The 25,517-nt window shown below is 43.3% G+C and overlaps 1 protein-coding gene across 12 annotated transcripts in view; it reads left to right on the top strand.

The window, feature by feature from the left end:
* Nucleotides 1-7,609: 7,609 nt before the first annotated feature.
* Nucleotides 7,610-25,517, top strand: part of CDON (cell adhesion associated, oncogene regulated) — a 111,945-nt gene continuing 94,037 nt past the window's right edge. For 6 of the 12 annotated variants that reach the window (XR_009866421.1, XR_009866423.1, XR_009866422.1 and 3 more), the window contains exon 1: nt 8,171-8,291. The gene's annotated coding sequence lies outside the window, so the exon portion shown is untranslated. Of the gene's footprint in view, nt 7,630-7,704; nt 7,763-8,160; nt 8,292-9,086; nt 9,210-11,342; nt 11,469-25,517 lie in introns of those variants that run through there. The other 6 variants (XM_062197307.1, XM_062197310.1, XM_062197309.1 and 3 more) reach the window with 6 other exon arrangements.

The following is a 25,517-nucleotide window of genomic DNA, read 5'->3' as shown; positions in this document are numbered from 1 at the left end:
CGGCACTGCAGGCGGCAGCTTTCTTCTCTATGCCACAACACCGGCCCCCTCCCTCTTAGAAAAGAGCATAATACCACATATACTGTCCTGATTCTATGTCCCCTCTCATTCTCTCCTTCTTTGTCTTTTTTTTTTTAAGATTTCATTTATTTATTTGAGAGAGTTACAGACAGTGAGAGGGAGAGAGAGAAAGGTCTTCCATTTACTGCTTCACCCTCCAAATGGCTGCAATGGCCCAGAGCTTAGCCTATCCAAAGTCAGGAGCCAGGAGCTTCTTTGGGTCTCCCATGCGGGTGCAGGGGCCCAAGTACGTGGGCCATCTTCCATTGCCTTCCCAGGCACTAGCAGAGAGCTGGATCAGAAGTAGAGCAGCTGGGATTCAAACTGGCATACCAGCATTGTAGGTAGTGGCTTTACCTGCTATGCCACCGCACAGCCCTCATTCATCTCTTGTTGGGTCCCTAGGCTGCTTCCATATCTTGGGTGTTGTGAACAGTATTGAAATGAGCGTAGAAGCGCACAGCTCTGTTTCTTTTAAAAATATTTTCTCTAGTCCCGGTTGCTCCTCTTTCAGTCCAGCTCTCTGCTCTGGCTCAGGAAGGCAGTGGAGGATGGCCCAAGTGCTTGGGCCCCTGCACCCACATGGGAGACCAGGAAGAAGCACCTGGCTCCTGGCTTCAGATCGGCACAACTCCAGCTGTAGCGGCCATTTGGGGAGTCAACCAACGGAAGGAAGACCTTTCTCTCTGTCTCTCTCTCTCACTGTCTGTAACTCTACTTGTCAAATAAATAAATAAAATCTTTAAAAAAATTTTTCTCAACTCCCTGAGTGGTTTCTTTTATTTATTTATTTTTTATCATGTTTTTTGTTTTTTTTTTAATTTATTTTTTGACAGGCAGAGTGGACAGTGAGAGAGAGAGACAGAGAGAAAGGTCTTCTTTTGCCATTGGTTTACCCTCCAATGGCCGCCGCGGCCGGTGCACCGTGCTGATCCGAAGGCAGGAGCCAGGTGCTTGTTTGTGGGGTATCTGTTTATTCTCTTGTTTTCTTTGCTGTGTAGACACTTTTCAATTGGGTACACTCTCATTTGTCTGCTTTTTTAAAAAGGCATTTATTTCCATTTATTTGAAAGGCAGATAGAGACAAGTAGAGACAGAAATAGAAAAAAGAGGGAGAAACAGAGATCTGCTGGTTCACTCCCCAAATATCTGGGCCAGGCTGAGCCCTAGAGCTAAGAACTCCATCCTGGTCTACCGCATGAGTGGCAAGGGCTCAAGCATTTGAACCATCGCCTGCTGCCTTCCCAGGTGCATTAACAGGAAGCTGGGTTGGAAGCAGAGCAGCAGGGACCTGAACTGACACTCCAGTACAGGATGCTGGTGTTGCGAGCTGTAGCCTAAACCTCTGTGCCACAATTCCGACCCCCTCTGTTTGTCTATTTTTTCTTTTGTTGATTGTCTTTTTGAAGTCTTAGCCAAGAAATCATTGCCTAGGCCAGTGTTATAGAGATTTCCCCATCCGCTTTCTTTCAGTATGCCTCCAGTTTCAGGCCTTATGCTTAATTTTGAGTTGTTTTTGCGGACAGTATGAGATAAGGATCAATTTCATTCTGTACTTATATGCATCCAGTTTTCTCAACACTATTTGTTGAAGATTGTCCTTTCCCCATTGTGTGCTCTTGACTCCTTTGTCAAAAATCAACTGACCATAAATGCATAGCTTTATTTCTGGGCTTTCCTGTTCCATTGGTCACTGTGTCTGTTCTTGTGCCAGGACCATGCATGATCACAATCATTTTATGGGGGTGTGATATTGCAAGCTTTGTTCTTTTTGCTCAAGATTTCCTTGGCTATTTGGTGTCTTTTATTGTTGCAAATTAATTTTAGGATTACTTTTTCTATTTCTGTGAAAAATGACATTGGAATTTTGGCAGGAATTGCATTGAATCTGTAGATCACTTTGGGTAGTATGTTCGTTTTAACAATATTAATTTTATTTATGTGTGTCTTGTTCAGTTTTTTTCACCAATGTTTATAGTTTTGAGTGTACAGATCATTCACTGCCATGTTTTAAATTACTCCTAAGTATTGTTATGCTATTGTAAATGGAACTGTTTTCTTAATTTCTATTTTGGAAAACTCACTGTTGTGCATAAAAGCACTCCTGATTTTTGTATGTTGATTTTGTAACTTACAACCTCACTGATTTTGTAGATCAGTTCTAACCGTTTTTGTGTGTAATCTTTAGGATTTTTTATATATAAGCTCATGTCTTGAACAAAGAGATAAAATTTAATTTCTTCTTTACTTGTATGAATGCTTTTTACTTCCTTATCTTGTGTAAGGGTTCTGGCTGGGACTTCTAGTACTATGTTGAATAGAAGACATGAGAGTGGTACAAGTAGGCACCTTTGTCTTATTCCTGATATTGGGAGAAAGCTTTCAATTTTTTACTGTTGTGTATGATTTTAGCTGTGGGTGTGTCACATACATGTATTCTGTTGCAGTACATTCATTTATACCTAACTTTTGAGGACTTTTTTTTTAAACTTTTATTTAGTAAATATAAATTTCCAAAGTACAGTTTATGTATTACAATGGCTCCCGCCCCCCAACCATAACTTCCCTCCCACCCGCAACCCTCCCATTTCCTGCTCCCACTTTTGAGGACTTTTAAAATCATGAATGGATATTGATTTTTTTCTGATGATTTTTCTGCATCTGTTGGGATGATCATGGGGTGTCTGTCCTTCATTTTTTTTAAAAAAATGTATTTATTTATTTGAAAGTCAGAGTTATACAGAGTTCACTCCTCAATTGGCTGCAATGGCTGGAGCTGCGCTGATCCGAAGCCAGGAGTCAGGAGCTTCTTCCTAGTCTCCCACACGGGTGCAAGGGCCCAAGGACTTGAGCCATCTTCTACTGTTTTCCCAGGCCATAGCAGAGAGCTGGATCAGAAGTGGAGCAGCCGGGTGTCGAACTGGAGCCCATGTGGGATGCCAGCACTGGAGGTGGTGGCTTTACTGACTACGCCACAGCACCGGCCCTCTGTCCTTCATTTTGTTAATACAGTTCATCACATTTTGTGATTTTACATGTATTAAACCATTCTTACAACCCTTGGATGAATCTACTTGATCATGGTAAATGTTCTGTTTAATGTGCCGTTGAATTAGATTTGCTAGTACTTTGCTGAGGACTTTGGCATCTGTGTCCATCAGGGACACTGGCCTGGAGTTTTCTCCCCTTGTAGTATCCTTGCCTGGCTTTGGTATGGATGTAGTGCTTAGTGGTGGACACTTGGATGGTCACTAATCTGTTATAAACAATGTTATAGAGAATGGACTTTCCATATGGGAGCAAGCATATCTGTAGGATAAATTTCCAGACCAGAACTGCAAAATCAAAGGATAAAAGCATGCCGAGTTTTGATAACCATTGTCAAACTTTCTTCCTGGAGGTTATACCATTTTTTTTTTTTTATTCCTACCAGCAATGTGTGAAACTGCAGTGCATGTATTACTGTCTATGTTTTAGATATGGAGAAAGAAAGGAATGAAAAACACCAAGTCAGGTCATTAATATTCAGGTTTTAACTCAAATGTGTGCTCCTCTGCATCCCACCTATTCAGAACTCATAGTGCTTTGTACTGATGCTCTTTGACAAGTCACACAGACAAAGTTCAGCCATAAGGGATGGCCCCAGAGAAGTGGCCTGAATAAAACTTATGAACATTTGGTGGATAAAGGAAGAAAGAGAAGGAATTTATCTGTTCTCTTCCTTCCATGCCCTTCTCACAGTCCATGGGGGAGATAATACACCGGCACTTTTGACTTGGATCTCTCAGCAGAGGCTGGGGAAGAAAGATTCCAAGTTTTTCAGTGTCTAGAAATGGTGGGCAGCTGCTGTAGCTGAGAGTTCCAGAGACAAGTGAGGCCAAGAGAGCCCAAGATGGCCTCCATTTCTTTTTATTATTAAATCTAGTGCTTTCTACCTAAAAGATGTTCTAAAACTTCTAAACAATTAAATTTAAAAAAATATGTATTTGAGAAGCAGAGAGAAAGAGAGAGAGAGAGAGAGAGAGAGAGAGAGAGAGAGAAACAGACTCCAAATAGTCCTGGATGCCTACAACAACTGAGGCTGTGCTGGGCTAGGGCTGGAGTCAGGAGCCAGGACCTATCCAGATTTCCCAGCTGGGTGGCAGATACTTGAGCCATCATCACTGTCTCCCAGGGTCTGTGTTAGCAGGAAGCTGGACTCAGGTGCCAGAGTTGGGCGCTGAATCTAGGCACTGCAGTGTGAGACTTAGGCATTTTAACGAGTAGCTCAAAAGCCCACTGCCCCAAGAAATGTTTAATTGATCATTCAATTTAAGTAGTATTAATACAAATAAATATTCTTATTCTAGGGACACAATTAATATACAGCAACTAAGAGCCCAGTTTCCCTGGGTTTCAGCACCAGATCTGACATTGACCAGCTGTGTAACCCTAGCCAAAACACTTTGCATTTCTGTGCTTCTTCGGTAATATGGGATTAACACCTACAAGAATACTTGGCACCTAACAGGAACTGTGTGAGACTCAACTAGTATTATCACATCTAGCTTTCATTAAGTATTTAATTTGTGTCATTTGCCTGATGTGTATCATCTAATTAATTCTCTCAGTAACCCTTTGACATAGGTGGTATTACTAACCTGTGTGAGACAGTCACATTATCCCCTTTTAAAAAATTAATTAATTTATTTGAAAGGCAGAGTTACAGAGAGGCAGAAGCAAAGAAGAGAGAGAGAAAGAGAGGGAGGGAGAGATTTTCCATCCGCTGGTTTACTCCTCAAATGGTTGCAATAGCTGGAACTGGGCCAATCTGAAGCCAGGAGCTGGGTCTCCCATGTGGGTGCAGGGGCCCAAGCACTTGGCCATCTTCTGCTGCTTTCCCAGGCACATTAGCAGGGAGCTGGATTGAAAGTGGGCTGCTCCTCTGAACTGACGCCCATATGGGATACCGGCGCTGCAGGTAGTGGCTTTGCCTGCTATTCCTCAGTTCTGGCCCCTACCCGTTTTATAGATGATGAAATCAAGACCCCAAAAGTTCAAGACCAAGGTCAAGGAGATAGAATCAGTCTCCAGGACTCCCTTTAATCAATTTTACAGTGCCTTTAGGTGATCTTTCTAAACACAAATATGATAATATCACACCACTATGTAAAACACTGTGTTGATTCCCCACTGCCTACAGGGTCAAGTCCCAGCTTCTTGGAGTGACAAAGATGGGCACCTGTGACCTGGGTTCAGTTGCTTTCTGCAGTACCTTCATGGAACAACCCTTGCTTGGCCCTTTGCACTTTAGCCACAAAGAATTGCTCCTTTGAGTTGCCTTGTTTCTTGTCTTTATGCCTTTATTAACAATACCTCCTCTGTCTAGACCATCTTTCACCTTTACCTGGCTAACTCATACTAGTCTTTAAGACTTAGTTCTTGGGAAGACTTTTTTCAACAAGCCCCATTTTCAAACTGCAGACATGGTTAGCAACACCGCCTTTGTGCCCCCCCCCCCCCAGCTCCCTGCTCACTGCCCTGGAGAAATCGTAGTGTACGTATCGTGTATGTGTTTGTACTGCAATAGATTATGAACTCTTTGAGGCCTAGGACTGTGCATTATTCCTCTATATAGTCCTATGCCTAGCAGCGGAATGGACTAGGTGCTCAAGAAATATTTACTAGAGTAAATGTTGACAAAATGAAGAGTGAGTCATCAATGGAAATGATTTCTTTGCTGAACAAACAAGGCCTGTTGGATTAATTGTTATCAACAAACATTATGATTATTTCTCAGGTTGGATTTTTAGTAACAGAGTAACAGTAGGCATAATGATATTCAAACAGCATTGTAAGATCTGGAGATGCCCAAAGTCAACTGAGACTCAAGAGAAGATCCTGGAAGTCTCTGTAGTGAAGCTGCTGGGATTCTTACAGAGTGCTATGAGAAATCCACAATTTCTTTCTTTTTTTTTTTTTTAAAGAATTATTTTACTTATTTGAATGACAGAGTTATTCAGACAGAGGTAGACCAGAGAGAGAGAAGAGAGAGGTCTTTCATTCTGCTGGTTCATTCCCCAAATGACTGCAACAGCTGGAGCTAAGCTGATCCAAAGCCAGGAGCCAGGAGTTTCTTCCAGATCTCCCATGTGTGTGCAGGGGCCCAAGGACTTGGGCCATCTTCTACTGCTTTCCCAGGCCATACCTGGGAGCTGGATTGGAAAAGGAGCAGCCGGGACTCGAACTGGCACCTGTATGGGAAGCCAGCACGCTGCAGGATCAGGCTTTAACCCCCTGTGCCACATTGCCAGCCCCGAAATCCACATTTTCATTCCATTCATACAAAATTCCCATTTTCATTTTATTTTTTAATTTTTGACAGGCAGAGTGGACAGTGAGAGAGAGAGACAGAGAGAAAGGTCTTCCTTTGCCGTTGGTTCACCCTCCAATGGCCGTCACGGCCGGCACACCACGCTGATCCGAAGCCAGGAGCCAGGTGCTTCTCTCGGTCTTCCATGGGGTGCAGGGCCCAAGCACTTGGGCCATCCTCCACTGCACTCCCTGGCCACAGCAGAGAGCTGGCCTGGAAGGGGGGCAACCGGGACAGAATCCGGCGCCCCGACCGGGACTAGAACCTGGGGTGTTGGTGCCGCAAGACAGAGGATTAGCCTGTTGAGCCATGGCGCCGGCCAAAACTCCTCTATTTTTAAGAGGTCTTATTTGCTGAAAGAAAAATTATTTATTACACCTTAATAACACATAGATTCATGGTCCAAATAAGTACAAAACAAAACAAAACACCGATTTTCTTACTAGGGGCTTTCGCAAAGACCCTGACCTATCTAAAGGAGAAAACTAAACTGTACGAACAATATCACACTTCCAAAGCATTGCTCTTTAAAATCGAAGCAAGAAGGCAGGGGTGAGGAGCTGGGATATTTCTCAAGTTCAGAACTGTGTGTTTTTGAGCTTCAAGTATTATTAGAGTTCCTATTGCAGTTAAACAAATTGTAATTATCACAGTGGTAAAATAATGAACTAGTAATAATAATAATAATAATACAGAAGTTACAATCCTCAAATCCTGAGTGGCAGGTGTTTTTCACCAAGCATCATATATATTCTCCACGGCAACCGTATAATAGAAATTATCTTTCCCTTTTTCTACTTGGACAACTGAAGTTCAGAGAAATCAAGTGACCCGGGGGCAGGTCCAACGGACTCCTTGGGAAGATTCTGGGCCAAAGGCCACGCTGATTTCATCAGGGCACACTGACCCTCTCCCGGCCTCTGAGAGTTTGCTACCTGCTCCCTTGCATGTGAGGTAGGGGGTGGGTTCAGGACGTAGACGAATCCGTTTAAGAAAGTAAACGTGGAATGGGTGAAAAGGTTTAGGAACGGTGTGCCTGAGCCACAGGACTGACAGACACCAGGTAAGAGCGCAGAGCAGGGACGCACGAGTTAGCTGCGCCAAGGATCCGGGGGCGGGGCAGAGGGAGGCAGGGCGGGGCCTGGGCGGGGCCTCGGGGCAACCTGCGGACCATTTGTGTACCAGCCAGAAATGCCGCCTGTCGCGGGGAAGCAAAGGTGAGGGGGGGTAGCGAGTGCACGCGTTATGGGAATCCCCGTGCCTCGCTCAAGCAACTCGTCTTCAACTGACCGGCACCAATGGACAGCCCCTTCTGTGCTCTCCTGGGCGGACTGCTGGTGGAGCAGGCGGGTGGGTAGAGGAGAACTGGTGCTGCGCAGCACGCCCACCCCCACCAGACTGATTGGTACGGCCCATCCCCCGCCGCTGATCTGGCAGGCTGCGCGCGCACCCTCCGGCGGGGCGCGGGCCGGCGGGGAGCGGCGGCCTCCACGGCCCGCCTCCGCCTCTGCCCCTACCTCTGCCCGCTCCCCTCCTCCCGCCGCTCGCGTGCTCCTCGCCGGCCCCGCGCCCGCGCGCCTCGGCGGGGAGGAGCGCGGCTCGGGGGCGCGCCCCGGCGACTCCGCCCCCAGCTCCCCTCCCCTGAGCCAGGGAGCCCGGCTCGCGCGGCTCGGCGTGAGGAGACCCGGGACCCGGCGCCCGCCCCAGCGCCCCCGCCCCGGCGTGTGAGGCGCCGCGCCCTCCTGCTGCCCTGCCCGGTGCATGGAGGGGCCCGGCCGGATCGCAGCCGCCGCCAGCGCGCTGGGGGATGACCTGGGGGTGGCTTTCGGAGCCGGCTGCCGCGCAGGAGGTCTGGGGGCTTAGTCTGCGCCGCGGAGAGGTGCGGGGGAGTGGGTCCCGCAGCAGGGTCGGAGGGAGGGGCGGCCGGGGGAGATGGGGCCTGGGGGCCACGCGGCGCGGGCGTGGGGGTCCCTGGCTGCGTGCGGGACCTGGGAGCGCAGCTGACGGATGCCCGGCGGCCCGTGTGCTGGAGACTGGGAGCCACCTCGCGGGAGGCGGCGGGGTGAGGTGTCAGCGCGCGGTCCGCTGGGGCAGGTGAGGCGGAGCGGGGGCGCCGGCGCGTTTTCCCGAGGGAGCGGGGTCCCTCGGCGCTCCCAGCCTCCATCCCGCAGAGCGCCCGCGGGAGACAGTGATTTATGTGCGGGGAGAAGCAAGGGAAATTTCCTGCACAATGTATCTTTCTCTGCCCTCACAGACTCTGAGACTTCCCAGCCCCAGGGAGTGTATTTTTCCGTCTCCTCTGTAAAGCTTTCTGTGGGTTGCTTTATCATTTGCTAAATACATTACGGCGCGCTATTTATTGCAGTCTGCAGCTCGCAGACCTTTGTTGCCTTCTCTGTGCATCTAAGAATTTCAGTAATAAATCACCGAGGAGGGTAGACTCCCGTGCCCTTCCCTTCATTGTTCCCCCTCGCACCACCACATCAGGTGGAATGCTTGCCTTTCCTGCTGGCCACCGCAGAGGGTGGCAGGTGCTTTGAGGCCAGGCTGCTTTCCCGTTGGGATCTGGAGTTCGGGGCACCTCAGGAACAGAAAGCCAGCCTTTGTGTCTTAAATCAGATACCTTGGCAAACAGGGGGTCGGACTAAGAGGTAAAATGAGACTTTGTTCTCAGGCCAGTGCCAGTCAGGATGGAAAGGCAGTGAATTCTGGTTCCTGGCTTCCCTGATCCCATCTGACATTTGGCATAGCTGATGACCAGTGTCCGCAAGAAGGTGGGACCCGGCTGGAGAGGGAGGTGCGTTTGTTCTTAGTAATCATTCTAGACATCTGATTACATTTTATAGCCTTTTTCTTGGGAGTCTCAGTTTTAGCTGAAAGTGAGGGTCGTTCAACTGTTAGGATAAGATGAAAGGAAAACCTTCCAAAAATTTCTGGAAATTTAAAATTGGCGCTTAACTAAAAAAAGCACTCCTAGGCACCCGGAGAGGCACCAAATACTGTAGTTTCTGTTATGCACATGTTGAAATAAACTGCCACATACCTCAAGTTACATGAGAAGGATGGAGAAAACCTGTTTCATTTTGTAAAGACGTGCCCTGGGTGTGTGTTTGGCACTGTGTAGAGCAGAAACATTTATATTTCTATTAAAAAAAACCACTAGTGTACATTGTTTAACTTTCATGCAAAAACTCGGATATAGTATTTGGAAAATCTGTCTTTGTTTGAATAGTTTAGTCAACCAGGAAAATCAGTTACCAGAGGTACTGTGCTATTGTTTGTGTAGTGGCTCACTTGGGATGCTTTGATTGATTGCTGTGGGTTCTCTTCTACCTCTTCTGTTTAAAGTACTTCAACAGCCCTGACTCTCCAGCCCAGAAGTGCAGAGAATCCTGAGGACTTGGAGCAACCGATCTAACTTGTGTCAGTTGGCTTCCAAACCCTGCTTACTCTTGGCAGGTGCATGGAAGGAATTAAGGTCGCTTAAAGATAGGTTTCGCCTCCACCACACCCCAGGTGTATTCAGAGCCTTGCAGTGTGTAGGGATAGGAACTTCTGTCATAGGTCTTTGCTCTCGAGAGGTCAGGTACAATTTAATGACCAGTTGTCATGCGAAGTCTCTTCTTTTCTCACGTTGTTCTGTGCTTTTATGACTCTCGGGAGGACTTCATTTATGGTTTTGCCAAAATACAAGTGAAAGTAAAATTTTTCTTCTAGGAATGTTTCATTTGTGAGCATTTAGACTAAAAATTGGTGGTGGTTTCTCAATAAAATGCTAGGGAAAGGATTTCAGGAATGATACATCATATTGAAATTAGGGAGGGGGTGGAAGTAAAAGATAGTGAGTTGAGAATTTTGTTGTTTTAATGTGTAAACCCGTGTGATTACCATTGAGACTATGTCAAGGTACAGAGAAGACAACACATAGATGAGGAGCCCACCAGGTAGCCTTTCTTTAGATAAATGATCTTTCTGTATAATACAAACTAATTAGATTAGAGGTGAAATTTGGGGTCTGGTTGCTAAATGTATTGTTTTGGAGGATTTTGCTTTTATAGTATGCCACTCCCCCACCCCACTTTGGTGCTTTTCTCAAGTCTTGTTAGCTTGGATTGAATTAGAGATTGTTTTATTGTTTTTATTTAAATTTTTATGTTGTATGTGAGCATTCCGTGTGATGGATTTTTGTTGGGTGTTTGACACAAACTCACAGGAGTATGGAGAGGAGGGCTTTTCTTGATTTTTTTTTTCCCCATTAAAATTACGGGATGCTTTGCAGACTTAAGTGACTTAATGTCACTTTAAAAATATTGGATTACAATTAAAGGAAAAACTGGTTTGTTGGTTTTTCTTTTCTTTAATCCTTCAAGTTTTCCCTCATTGTTTGCACTCTTTTCCCCATTGTCAGGCTTAAAACATACAGTATCATTGTCATCTGTCCCCTGGATAATGGTCCTGAGGTGATATTATTAATGTGGCTTTTTAAAATCAAACTAATTATACTTGCCTAAAAGAGCCACATGTGTGTGATTCTAGCTGCCTGGTGCCTTTTGAGAGCCCTGGAGACAAGCTAGTGAATAGAGCTGAAAATTCATTCTGTATTTGATTAAATGGAACAGACTCGCTGCTCCTTACCCCAGCAGGGGCTATGAGATCTCTTGATCCCCGAAGCGGCTCCAAGACCCTGGGAATTCCATTAGCGAGCACCTGAGGAATTTCTGCCCTGCAGTGCCTTTTTTGTATGAGTGTGTGTGTGTGTGTGTGTGTAGAGGGAGTGAGCCCAGTGGTGATGGGGGAGGGGGCTCCGGGGCAGGGGGCGGAGAGCAGGCTGTATTAGAAGACTCCATATGTTAGCAGATCTAAAATCAAGGCATGACTTAACAGCTTATCTTGTAAGAGAAAACCCAAGCCCAGGGCCGATCCCTGGTCCAGACTTTATTACGAGTGGCAGTGGGGGGATGTGTTTTTAAGCACTGAAGTGAACTCCAGTGTAAGCAGAGGGAGTCTCTTCGCTGCTCTCCTCCCGAAGCACAAGCATATACACGTTGCAGACTTGGTGAGTTTTCTTTGAATGATCTTCTGATAAATATGTAAAATTGTGCTACAGTTTGGTCTTGCCTGGAAGGGCTGATGTATTGTTTTAATAACTTTATGAAGTGAGAGCAAAAGTCAAGACTTTTATGTGGAGCAAATTGTTTTGCGTAGATGAAATGCTTGTTTGGATAGGCGTGTTTTGGTTTATGCTTTTGTTTTGATATGATTTTATCGTGTTTTTGTTACATTATGATAGCATTTAAATTCATTTAAGGCATAGCCCCCTTTTCTGTTGTCTTTTTAAAGAATTCTATCTGATTTCTCATGCTTTTGAGGCATTGCTCTGCAGACTTGCTAGCAGCCCCAAGTAAGTGAAAACACATCTACTAAAACATACTGTAAAATCTTTGGAGCAGAAGATTTTGAGAAACATGACTGTCCCTCCTCCCCTGCTCTGAATAGTTTTTGGACACCAACATTTTTCAGAATATTATCTCAGTTGTCTCTTGCGTATTTTTTCAGGAAGACTGGCTCTGATTCGAAGCTGGGGTCGATGATTGGTTTTCATCTTCCGGGGATGTGAATACCAGTAGTTTGCAATTAATGCAGAGTACAGCAGCGTGTTTGATGGTTAATTAGATATATTTCATCCCTGACTAAAATCGTGCTGTATTAAGTGTCCAGTTCTTTTCATCCTATTCCCACCTAGTCCTGTACCCAGTCCTCCTCCCAATACAATGTGTTTAGAAAATAGGGAAGTCTTTTTGATAACAGATTGAATTCTTTTCCACCTGAATCCAAGGCATGCCTCCTACTAGTATGGCCAAATTGAAAGAGCTCTTGAATGAATTGGAGTAAACACAGAAGTTAGCATTGTGCCTGTCTGGGTTCATGGTTGTTTAGTCACTTTGCAGTGTGATGTATTTTGGTGGCCAGAGATAATAAAACATTATCCCAAAGAACATTGTGTTCTACAGTAAATCAGTTGGAATATGAGTAGAGAATCTCAATTCTTGAGAGCAAATGACAGGCCTTTTAATCTCAAGAGAAAAAATACTGGTTATGTTATTGAGCTTAGTTAGGTTACATATTCTGTCGATGTTTTGATGCCTAGAACTGTGTGGTTAAATTGTTTTATATTACCCAACATAAATGGAGAATTAAGAAGAACTTGCTTTTTTGGTCTGTTCCTGTTATAGACCAGCTCACTTCTTACTCATTTGAGGTTGGGCAATGATCTTGACCTAAACCTTGGATTCTTCATCTGTAAATTGGGGATGATAACAATAGTGTCTGTTACTACTGTTGTGGGGATTAAATGAGATAGTGAAAGTAAAGCACTTGGCTTGTAGTCAAACCTCTGTAAACGTTAGCTGTTTTTTTTTTTTAAATTATTAATTCCTCCTCCTATACTTGTTAGTGTATTACTTTGATCCAGAGTTATTGTTTGAAGTACTAAAAAATGAGGAGTTCTTGGAAGTTAGTTTAGCTAAATGTAGTTGCTATAGCCTTACCACGTTACAGTTTTCTTAAATTTGCAGTGGAAATGGAGAAGAGACTTGGAAACAATCTTGCATTTTCCCCCCAGGGAAGTATAATGTAATGCATACATTGTACAGCTAATGTGCATGAAGTGAACAGCTAGTAAACTGTAACAATTGCACACACCTGTGATAATCCTTACTCAAGAGAGGGCGCATTTCCTTCACCTGGGAGGCTGCGTGAGCTGCCCTTACTAGGCAGCCCTCTCTCCTTGCAGCAGCACTGGGGACTGGGCTAGCAATAGTCTAGTTGCGCCTATTCTTGGGCTTTATAAAAGTAGACCCATAGCACATGTGCCCTTGCGCCTGGTTTCTTGTCCTGCTCGTTGTCTGCGAGATTGACCTGTGTTATTGTATACGGTATGAATTCATGTTTTTTCAATTGTTTCAGAGTCTTGTGTGTTTTTGAATTAATAGTAGTTCCTTTTATTGGCATGTTTATCATCGGGGAAAGAAAATAACAATACTCTTCCTAAATTTTTAGAAAATCAGATCCCAGGGGCTATCTTAGAAAAATGACCATGGCTTCATTTTCATAGATAAAACTGGGTGGAAGGTAAAAGAATTCAGTTGGAGTTCCATAAACCTAATACTTTGGTAAATGCATTCATGTTTTCTATGTTTGTTCCTCAAAATAGGGGAAAAGACTTTGCCTAGAGTAGGTTATATTCTTCATGTTTAAGATTAAATACCATTGTCAATACTTAAAATTGTGTAGATGTGACCACCAGCCCACCATTCGTTTTTTTGAGTTTAAAATGAAAAACACAGTATTTTTCTCAGGAAAAATAAGTTGCCTACCAAAAACAGAAGAAAATGGAGCTAATATGTTATAATCTAGGAAGATATTGGAAAATAGGACTGAATCCTTCGATCGGGAAGACATGTTGGTTACTCATCTTATTCACAGTTGCTGTCAGCTGGTGCCTTATATATTGAGTTTCTGTTTGTATTTTGGAATTCCTAATATGTAAATAAAATTTATGTCACAAGCAGAGAGGCACGAATGCAAGATGGTACAGGTGAGTCAGAAGCTTTTGAATTGAGGGGAGCTAGGGCGAGGTGAATGCTTGGATGTCTGTGATTGGAAGTGTTTGATTGAGGACTTCCTGAGTGTTGGGCTTCACCACCAGCCATTGTGCTCTCAGGAGACACTGCGTTTTTCAGCATTTGCAATTTTAGTAAATCTTACCATGCACACAGCACCATGACAGGCTCATTCTGTACAGACAGCCATGTGCAGGGAGCGTTTCTCCAGGTCTCCAGGGGGCCCCCTTGTCTCTCTCTCTTCCTAAGTCAGACCATCAGAGGCCAGGATTGCATCAGGGAGGGAGGTGGGGATGAGCTGAAATAGCGATACCCCATTCATCATATGTCTTGGGGGGGCATGCAAAGGCGTGGATTATGTTTCAAAAGAATGTGAAAAGCTTATTTTGAGAGTGCAGGAGCTTCTTATCACTTATCCATGTTCTGTGCAGTTTGCAAAGGGTGGCGTGGAGACCATCTCTTCCTTGAGTGAGAGGTTGGGCTACATGACCCCAAAGGCCTCTGTATTACTAAGGCTCCTTGACAGAGGGTTTTATGGTGAGGCTCAGCCACACACCTACCACTGACGTGACTTTGGAGGGAGAAAACGTGTTCAAGTTCCACACAGCCTTTGGAGAAATACATGTTTTCAAACCAACCCCAGTGGAAAGTTGACACTGCCTCTGCCTACCGGTGTCTTTCACTTTGAATGTAATCCTTAGTTATCACTAGTCAGTGTCCAGTAGTCTCCCGCTTAAAGAGAACATAGGAACTTTCCCAGTATTCTAAGCATGTGATGATACGATGATACTTTACAAGTATAGTATTTGCAAACTTTTTGTATACGTAGATACACCTCTGAGAATTTACTTGAAACTGTCTCTTGGCCCAGTTATGCATATTCAGTCCTATATTAGATATCAAATAAAAATTGGTCAGTGCTCTGCTTATCTCTCTTCTTCCAAACCTCTCTAAACGTGAATTTCAAAGGAGAGATATAACTCATGTGGTGAATTATCCAAGCAACAAAATTGTATTCAGGATATTTTCTGGGCTCCACAGATACTTAATCCAATGATGTGCACATCTTTGTTCTGTATAGTATTTTGTGTAAATATTTTATATTTAGAATTGCTGAGGGGATTGTGAAATCCTGAATCACCAAAGTAAGATTTTCTCTATTTTATGAAGAAGAAAGGTCTACAGAGTTTTTCCTGCTGTGTGTTTATATATGCACATAAATCCCCTCTCTGCCATCCCCCGTAACCCATCAGCAGGTCTCCTGTCCTATTGTCTGTAACCATTGCCTTATCCTCTGCCCCCCTTTCCAAAAACTGGGAGAGGGCCAAGAGGAGATGCCTTTGTGACTGCTGCTGAGACTGTCACTAACTCACCCCCCCCCCCCAAATCATTCACTTTTGTACATTTTGCCGGAGTAATCTTCCTGAACATATTGGTCCTCTCACTGCTGCCCTTGAAGCTCCTCAGAGTCCCTGAGCTGCTCACTGATGAAGAGCTCAGGTTTCTCGTGCAGTCTCAGAGTCATTCCCCTTCTTGATGCCTCTGCTGTCCTTCGCTGCTCTGCATTCCTGAATATTCCACGCTCTCTCCTGCAGCCTGGGAACGTGTCTCTCATGGCACGGACACAGTTTGATAATCGTGTACGTCATTCTCTTACTCCTGAGAACAGACAGCCTGATTCCCCCTCGCCCCACCCCGCCCTCTGCCTAACGAACACCAAGTGCTCAGATGTCCTGCACAGCATTAATGTGTATTTGAATTTCTTGGCAGGGGTGGTGGGGGTTGGACGGTGCTGTTAGCCTGCAGATTCGGATTCTGCGGGTCTGAGGGAGATTCTCCCGAGCAAGTTCCCAAGTGATATTGAGAGCTGGGTGGAGCACCTGAACAGCAAGATGCTCAATGTCTTTATGTTTTCCAGATCCGGGAATGACTTCAGCACACAGAAATCAGTGACTCTGAGTGTCAAGTTCAGGGAGAGATACTTCAAATAATGAAGACCAAAGAAAGCTTTAGAGAAAAAAAGAGTTACATGTTGAAGATACTAGGACATCTGTTTTCACATTATTACTGGAATGGTTGCCAAATATTTTGAATATTTTAACAATTTTATATATTTAAAATGTGTATTTTTGTTCTGAGCAATATCATTTGGAGCTGATGTCATGCGTTGTCTGTGTTTTAAGTACTTAGTGTTACAGGAGTTCTGGGTGTTTAGGGACAAAACGTAAATTCTGGCTTCTGCCTCATGGAAATTTCTGACAGTTACTGGCTTTTTATGGTATCAGAATAAAATAATTAGTATTCTCTGTTTTACTATAATTTGATATTTATTCAGTTGGTAATTCTGCACATTGTCAGGTTGGAAGTAAAATTGGCAAGGGGAATGCATGTTTAATGGATAAAATACTACTTTTATCAGGCCGTGAAATTACTATAGTGACATCAGAACTTGGCAGCCTCTTTTATTCCAGTGAAAAGAAAAATAGTATCATAAGTTGGGGAGAAGAGCTGTTTCTTGCCCATCGATTTTGGCTGCTTTTCATGGTTTTGGCCCCAAGGCCTCCATATGACAAAATAACAACACAGTGAATAGCAGGCTACGGGAATTAGTCAGGGAGCATGGTTTCCTCTCAAACAAACTGTTTATCACTCACCTCCCTTCCAGTAATTCAAAATGTTGCTCCCCCTGTGCTGGTTGGGAGGAATCCTCGTTATTTGGCTTGATTTACATAGCATGACATACACTGAAAACTTCTGATGATTGGCTTATAAAATGACCACAGGTGGTCAGGTGTGTGACAGTACAGCTTTGCAGGAAGGGTGCTCGAAGGGTGCTCTTTAGTCTTCCGCATAAAACAGCAGTAAAAAAAAAAAAAAAAATGAGACTCCCAGTCAAAGCACTTTGCTTTGAATTAGGTTCTCCTTCTCATTTCGTCCTGTGAAATTGGACTTTCATATATGGCCATGATTGAAGGAATACTCACATACCAAGGTTTCAGTTTGGTGACTTAACCATAGAGTTGGGGCTGCTGGATCCTGAGGAGATGGTTTTATGGTTCTTCGTAGACTATTGAATTTCAGCGTGGAGCCACCTGGAAGTCCCACTTCTGTGTTGTGCCTGTGATTTATCCCAGAGTGCATATTCCTTGTTTTAAAATGAGGCCATTTTAGTGTTTCTTCCATTAAATCTTAAGTGTTCATCCAAAATGAAATAGTAGGTTTTGTTCTACATTGAAGAAAATTATAGCAAGGTTGTGCTGTGATGGTTCTGGTGGGTGAAAGTGTATTTTAAACCTAATTCTAAATTTATACCTCTACTTTATAATATATATGTATATATATATATATGTTTATCTTTTAAAGATTTATTGATTTGAAAGCCAGAGTTACAGAGAGAGATGGAGAGACAGATATCTTCCATCCGTTGGTTCATTCCCCAAATGGCTGCAACGGCCGGAGTGGGGCCAATCTGAAGCTAAATTAGGCACATTTTTATTGTACAAGCCCTTCTTGAGCTTACAACAAAAACAAACAGATCAAACTTCTATCCCAAGTTCCTAATTCTAAGCTCCATGTTTTAAATTATTTTGTATTTTAGTTGGATTTCTCTCCTAAGAGAAATTTCAATAGTCATGTTTTGACTGTAGACCTATATGGGTCTTTTATATAACGTTCATCGTATATTTTATAGCTAAAAGGTTTTATTTTTTAATCCCATGGCTAACTAAAGCCAAAATTGAGTCATTAAAGACTGATTATTAACTGTGGTCTCCTATTAGGCTAGCAAACATAGTTGCCATTATTTGTTATTTCTTTTGTGTTGGAGGATACGGTTGTGTTGTCATGGCGGTTAGGTTTTACAATAATTTCATATTTGTTACTATGACAGCAGCCGCACTGGGGTTTTTAATCATGCAATAGAGCTCTTGCAGAGAGTTGATATCAGTGTTTTGCGGCATTAGATAAATTTTAGCTCAGGGATTTGATTGAGTGCTTATTACTAATATTACGAGGAGACTTGGAGCTAACTCCCATAGGGGATTTCTAAATGTGAATCTTAGCAAGTCCAGGCTGATGCATCCAGTCTTCTTTGGAACAGGTTTTTTTTTAATTTCTTTTCCCAGATTAGGGAAAAGATAAGGACATGATTTACCCTGTAGCACAGAAACTGGAACACATTGCCAGATTTGTCGGGTTTTTTTGCCAGTTATATGTCATATGTACAGGATTCTCCACTTGTGGTTATATATTTTGCCTATTCATGGAATCAAATCAACAAGCACCCCCGTCTTCATCCACTGAGAATGAGAAGCTGAGTTTGGAGCTTTTCATTTGTGCATTTAAGGTTTTTTTTTCCCATGTTGAAATGTGAATTTTCTGGAAAAACAATTCTTTGACATTTAGTGGGCAAACAAAGTCTCCATTTGTTTGTGAAGGTTCTTTATAATCCACTGAGAAATGCTAGTGTCTTTTGTGTCTAATTCACCTAGAGTGAATGTATGCTGTGTGTGTACTTGGGCAGTTTAACAATAAATAATATGGCGACAAAGGAGCAAGGATTGCTTTTGCAGAGCCAGGCTCTTGTCTGTTAGGGTGCCCTGCAGACTCTTAAGAATGGTGCCTCCAGGGGATTGGAGAGCAAAGTCCTAACCTAGTCTGGGCGTTGCATGTACTGACAGGCATGGGAGGAGCCAGCACAGCCAGCTCAGGGCCCCTGCAGAGGAGTAGCCTTCTCAACACTGATAGCTCTCCCCTTGTGCATCTCTTTATTCCATGTGCAGAATCCTTTTCTCCTTCCTTTTGTTTCTGACGGTGGTCATTTCTTAAGTGACTTTGGCAGATTCCTTTGTACTTTCCTGAATATTTTACAGGTTTTATTTTTTTTTCCCACTTACAAGCAGTATTAGAGATGGGAACATGCTCATGAGACTAGAAGTCATGAGGATGATAAATGAGCACTGGTGTGTTCTGTCAAAGTTTTAATCTGGCTCAAAGTTAGGTGCCCTTTAAAATCGGTTGAATGTTGGAGAAGGGCGATACTTGAAACTAGTTTTTCTGATCAGGCATATTTTAGGTTATAATTACACAGTTGGATGTGCTTAGGGAGGGGTGAAAACAGTTAAAATCTCGGACTTTTGTTTTAATCTTTGATGTATTTAAACCACAAAATCTGCATTCTGCATTGTATTGACCTCATGGAAAATATTGAAACGAATTTTGCGTAAGATGAAGTTGACCCCATGGTATCCTGTATTTTAAAACTTTGTCATTCTTTTCCTGGCCACAAGGCCCCTGGGTTCTAACTCCTTTCTTTAAAGCAGGCAGAATGCTTGGATGCTTAGAAATTCTTTAACAGCTGAGTATGAAGTGTGAAAGCCCATACTAATTATATGTGAAGTGAGGAAATTAGCAGAGAGAACATTTTAGGCACAAAGCTCATTTTACATCTGTGCTTTTGGTTGAGATGAAAACGAAATCTACACTGATGGGCTGTTTTTTATTGTAGTAGTTATTGCATGGGACCCCTGCTCCCCGAACTTGACCCATAATGTTGGCATAAAATTTGGTTTTTCACTTCTTGGATATGTCAGAATATGAATTCAAGCTTTGCAATTTTAGTTGCGAGTGTGAATTCAAGCCTTGCAAATCTAATTCAAGTATTGCTTTGGTCTGCCTTTTAGCTGTTTCTTTTTGGTTTTATGTGAATGTTTAATGTTGGCTAAAACAAATGTTAATGCTAAAGCATTTAAAAGAGTTAATTTACATTACTTTGGTATAAGCTAAAATGATTGTTAACTGATAGAATAGTTTAAAAATTGTTTTGATGATGAGATTGAAAAAGAAGGAAAGAAAATAGGTATCCTTAAAGCTGAAAGTTGTTGGCTTGAGCTGAGTTGGAGTAGAGCAGAGAGCAGCTCCCAGCAAGAGGTGTGAGGCTGTTTATTTTCACACTGGAGATGTATATACTTCAGAAGGAAAACTCTGGCCTTGCTGAACCTAAGCAAGTCATTACTTATCTACAATCTGGCAAGCAACTTGATTAAGGTTGACAGAGCTCATATAATATCAGAACCAGACCCTCTTTAATGATTGATGAGGCTTGTCTGTACTTTTTTTTTTTAAATTAGAAAGGAGAAAAAGTGAACAAGAATGAGTCCTTGTTCAAAGCTCTAATCACCAAGTATAAGCCAGCTGTGCAACGTAGCTTTATGTGTAACGAACAATGTGCTTTCATTTTTTTTTAGGGTATAATTAAATGATTTAAAAATAATAAGTAATACTTTCAGGTTTGCAGATTAACTTGGCTTTTTAATGATTAAACTTGATATTTTAGAGATCCTGTTTCATATCTTAACACCTTTCTTAACAAATTTTTTGAGGTTCTAGATCTTTTGGTGTAGAGGAATTTTTAACCCACAAGACAATTTCTTCTTCATTCTCTAATAAAATTGAATTACTGGGACATCTTTGACTGTAATTTAAGGCATTTTCAACCCCCCTACTTTCTAACTTTAAGAAAATGATTTGGACAATTGTAATAGCATATCTTGGCCGTTGAGTATTGCTGTTGACCTCTTTGCTGGAGTAATTGTGCCTTATCTCATTCTCATTACCAACAGATTGATACAATGTGTGACTGGAATGTGCTAAATGTTCTTGGCAGCGCCTTAAATCATTAGTCTACATGGAGTGTTGAATCCAACACATGATCCTTCCTTGTCTTTTTTTTAAATCTTTATGGACTGCACAGTGGAAATGGATATAGAATTGGAAGACATCCCCAGTCTTATTTTAAGAAAACTTAGCATGTGGAATTTCCAGCAGAATGAAATGATTGGATTAAAAATGAATTGTTTTTCTATGAGTGGGAGCTTTAAGATAGGAATTTTCAGCCAGTGGATTATCGTGATTTAGACCGGGGCAGGCTGTGGAGGCAGAGTGCCTGGACCCAGCCGGACTCCTCCATATGCTAGTGATGGGGGCTCCCTGTGCTGTAGTTTTTTAATCTATTTCTGGCTGCTCCTCAATTTTTTAAACGCCTTTTTATGACTTTACTCTCATTCATTAGGGTTATTGTTTCCTAGAAACTGAATTGTAGGTTTCCAGTAAGTTTTTTTGGTTATTTATTTTTTAAAGATTGATTGATTGATTTCAGTGGTAGAGTTACAGAGCCAGAAGGAGAGAGAGATCTTCATTCGCTGGTTCACTCCCCAGATGGCCACAACAGCCAGGGCTAGGCCAGGCCCAAGCCAGGAGTCAGGAGCCAGGAGCTTCTTCCAGGTTTCCCACATGGGTACAAGGGGCCCAGGTACGTGGCCCATCTTCCACTGTTTTCCCAGGAGCATTAGCAGAGAGCTGAATGGAAAATGGAGCGTCCTGGACACAAATCAGCACCCATATATGATGCCAGTGTCGCAGGCGGAAGCTTAACCCGTGCTGCTACAATGCCGGCCCCAGATGCTCCTCTATTCACAGTGAAGCTGTGACCTTCCTCCCCCAGAGGTTTTGTAAGTTGAACATGGGTTGAATGTACCACATGTTGTAGTTCTGCAGCAACACAGCGTACTGGTGAGCACTGGTTTTCCCGGTGACCGCGAGCTGACTGGGAGTTGCACAGAGGGTCTGGTCCCACAGCACTAGCCTGGGGAAAGATTCAATTTGAAAATTTCAGGCATAGTGTCCACTGAATGCGCATCATAAAGTTAAAAAATTGTCAGTTGAAGCATCCTAAGTTGGGGACCATCTATAGTGGGAGTGCTGGATCTCAGAACTGTTGGATCATTGCATTTAGTTCTCACCAAGCACCTTGGCTGAGTGATGGGCACTTGCTGTAAGTGTAAATGTAGGCAGTTGTTATGGTGGCTACCTTTTTTTTTTTTTAAGTTTTATTTTATTTATTGGAATGGCAGAGCTAGAGAGAGAGAGAGATCTTCCATCCACTGGTTGACTCCTCAAATGACCACAATGGCCAGGGCTAGGCCAGGCTGCAGCCAGGAGCCAGGAGCTTCATCTGGGCCTCCCACATGGGTGCAGGTGCCCAAGCACTTGGGCCATTTTCTGCTACCCACTACGCCACAACACTGGCCCCTGTTATTGCTACTCTTATTGTTATAAAGAATTATGTTTGTAATGGGGATGCCTGTTGACAAAATGTGATATTATTGTATTAAAGCTTAATTAGAGGCTGTTGAAACAAAATGAGTAGGGATTAAACTTCGGAGAGTCATAAATGTAAAAGTAATCTAGAATTGATTATTATTATTATTATTTTTTGGATTGGTTAGGATATGGCTCTTAGCAAACAGAGCAGTTAGTGGGTGATGATGAAATTTAGACAAATTCCCTTATCTCTAGAAACTATTGTGATTTTCTTGCCGTAAACTTTCAGTTTTTTTACTCTCCCCTTCTATTTTTTTGTCTTCCCCAAATTCAATATAAACATACTTCAATTTAATACCAGGAAAATTAAATTATTTTGTAAGAGAAATACTCTCCTACTAGCTTTATTGATCTATTCTTTTATTTTTTATTTTTTTTGACAGGCAGAGGGGACAGTGAGAGAGAGAGACAGAGAGAAAGGTCTTCCTTTGCCATTGGTTCACCCTCCAATGGCCGCTGCAGCTGGTGCGCTGCGGCTGGTGCACTGCGCTGATCCGAAGCCAGGAGCCAGGTGCTTCTCCTGGTCTCCCATGGGGTGCAGGGCCCAAGGACTTGGGCCATCCTCCACTGCACTCCCTGGCCACAGCAGAGAGCTGGCCTGGAAGAGGGGCAACCAGGACAGAATCCGGCACCCCGACTGGGACTAGAACCTGGTGTGCCGGTACCGCAAGGCGGAGGATTAGCCTATTGAGCCGGGGTACCGGCCTATTGATCTATTCTTAAAAGCAAGAGATAATTATTGTTGGATTCCTTTGCTAACTTTTCTGTTAATACAGTCATATCCCCTTATTCTTAGGGGTATATGTTCTAAGACTTGCCGTGGGTGTTTAAAACCATGGATAGAAGGCCAGCGCTGTGGTAAAGTAGCTTAAGCCTCCGCCTCTGGTGCCACACCGGCATCCCATATAGGCATCTGTTCTTGTCGCAGATGCTCTGCTTCCAATCCAGCTGCTTGTTGATGGCCTGGGAAAGCAGTAGAAGATGGTTCAAGTGCTTGGGCCCCTGCACCTGCCTGGGAGGCCTGGAAGAGGCTCCTGGATCCTGGCTTCAGATCAGCCTAGCCCTAGCTGTTGTAGTCATTTGAGGAGTGAACCAGTGAATGGGAGACTTTTCTCTCTGTCTCTCCTTCTTTCTGTAACTCTACCTCTCAAACAAATAAATAAAAAGATTCACACCAATAACTAATAATAAATAGAATGACTATGTGACTATGGTTGCTCTCAAAATATCTTAATGTATTGTATTCACCCATGACTTTTTTCTTTCCTTATGAAATCAACTCACCTTTCTACCTACAAGAGGCACTTTATGGTTTCTTTTGGCATGTCCAAATTTTAGGCATCACGACTCTTGAGCTGTAGGAACGTTGTCAAGTAAAATGAGGATTACTTGATCACAAGCACTGGATGTTTGAGCTGATAACCAAGGTGGCTGATAAGTGCCTAATGAGCAGGTGGTGCATACACTGAACCAAGAGGGTGAGTCACCTCCTGGCCAGAGAGGAGCAAGTCATGAAATTTTTGTGATGCTACTCAAAAAACATGATATAAAATTAGTGAAGCTGGTGCTGTGGCACAGTGGGTTAATGCCCCAGCCTGCAGTGCCGGCATCCCATATGGGTGCTGGTTGGAGTCCTGGCTGCTCCTCTTCTGATCCAGCTTTCTGCTATGGCCTGAGAAAGCAGTAGAAGATGGTCCAACTTCTTGGGTCCCTGCACTCGTGTGGGAAACCTGGAAGAAGCTCCTGGCTCCTGGCTTTGGATCAGCTCAGCTCTGGCCATTGGGTCATTTGCCTCTACAGCCTTCCCAGGTACATTAGCAGGAAGCTGTATGGGAAATGGAGCAACCAGGACTCAAACCAGCGCTCCATTATGGGATGCTGCAAGCAGCAGCTTAACCCTCTGCCCCACAACATCAGCCCCTGAATTTGGTTTTACCCTCAATCCATTACCAATCACAACTTTAAAAGTGTATCCCAAAGTGGATAATACCAAAGACATAAACTCTTCAAAAAAATTTCATTATGTATTGTATTTCTTTTGGTTGGTAAGGCATATTAACATGGGGTCTGTGCACCTCATGTGTACTGATGTATTAATAAGCAAGGGCAGCTGGTATGTGCTTTTCAAGTTTTGCATGCCAGTGCTGTCATGAGCTAAGGGTAATTCATGTCTTCCACTGTTCGCATTATCTTTGTATAATATTTTATCATGTTTGACCTTCGCATGTCGTCAATATGATCTCAAAATACAGATGTAGTTTGGACACTGGGATCTGAAGGCATGTCTTTGGCTAATGTTACAGGTGAGTATGCTGGATGAAATGATCACAGTAATTTATCAGCAGTGCAGAAGCACAATGGAAAAAATTTTTTTAGTGAATTTCATACTTCCAAAAATCCAACTGTAAATTAGAAGAAGAAACCCTAAACGTTTGAGAGCCATCCTTCCAGGGTGAGAAATGGCTGTAAATTCATACTTAAGTGTGACATAGTGGGCATCAGAACCAACACAGAGGCCTGGGAAGGTGCATGTAGATTGGGCAAAGCTTAGGCCGGGGGTAGCACTGGGCTCTTGTCTTACCTGTCACTTATTAACTGCGGACACCAGGTGAAGTATTCTGAACCTTCTGCGTTTCAGGTTCATTCTTTGTAAAAAGGAAAGACTGTCTCTCCTTAAGGTTGTTTGAGGATTATTGTAATATATGTAAAATCTTTTTTTTAAAGATTTATTTATTTATTTGAAAGAGTTACACAGAGAGGAGAGGCAGAGAGAGAGAGAGAGAGGTCTTCCATCCGCTGGTTCACTCCCCAATTGGCCGCAACAGCTGGAGCTGCACTGATCCGAAGCCAGGAGCCAGGAGCTTTTTCCGGGTCTCCCATGTGGGTGCAGGGGCCCAAGGACCTGGGCCATCCTCTGCTGCTTTCCCAGGCCATAGCAGAGAGCTGGATCAGAAGAGGAGCAGCAGGGACTAGAACCGGCGCCCAAATGGATGCTGACACTTCAGGCCAGGGCATTAACCCTCTGAGCCACAGCGCTGGCCCCATATGTAAAATCTTTAACTCAAAAGCTTAGTAATTGGCATCTATTATTGTTTGGGATAATTAATCTCATACGACGTTTAGTGAGTCCATAAATATACAAGTGTATATGTGTGTGTGTGTATTTCCCCACAAGGCAGTGAAAGCAAGAGGCAGGATTGCAATAGATTATCACAATTATTTGGCAAGGTTTTTTTTAAAAAGATTTTATGTATTTATTTGAGAGGTAGAGTTACAGATAGTGAGAGGAAGAGACAGAGGTCTTCTATCACTGGTTCACTCTC

The sequence above is a fragment of the Lepus europaeus genome, chromosome 7, assembly GCF_033115175.1.
Source record: "Lepus europaeus isolate LE1 chromosome 7, mLepTim1.pri, whole genome shotgun sequence".
NCBI classification, from domain to species: Eukaryota; Metazoa; Chordata; class Mammalia; order Lagomorpha; family Leporidae; genus Lepus; species Lepus europaeus.
This window is presented reverse-complemented; position numbering and strand designations above follow the sequence as displayed.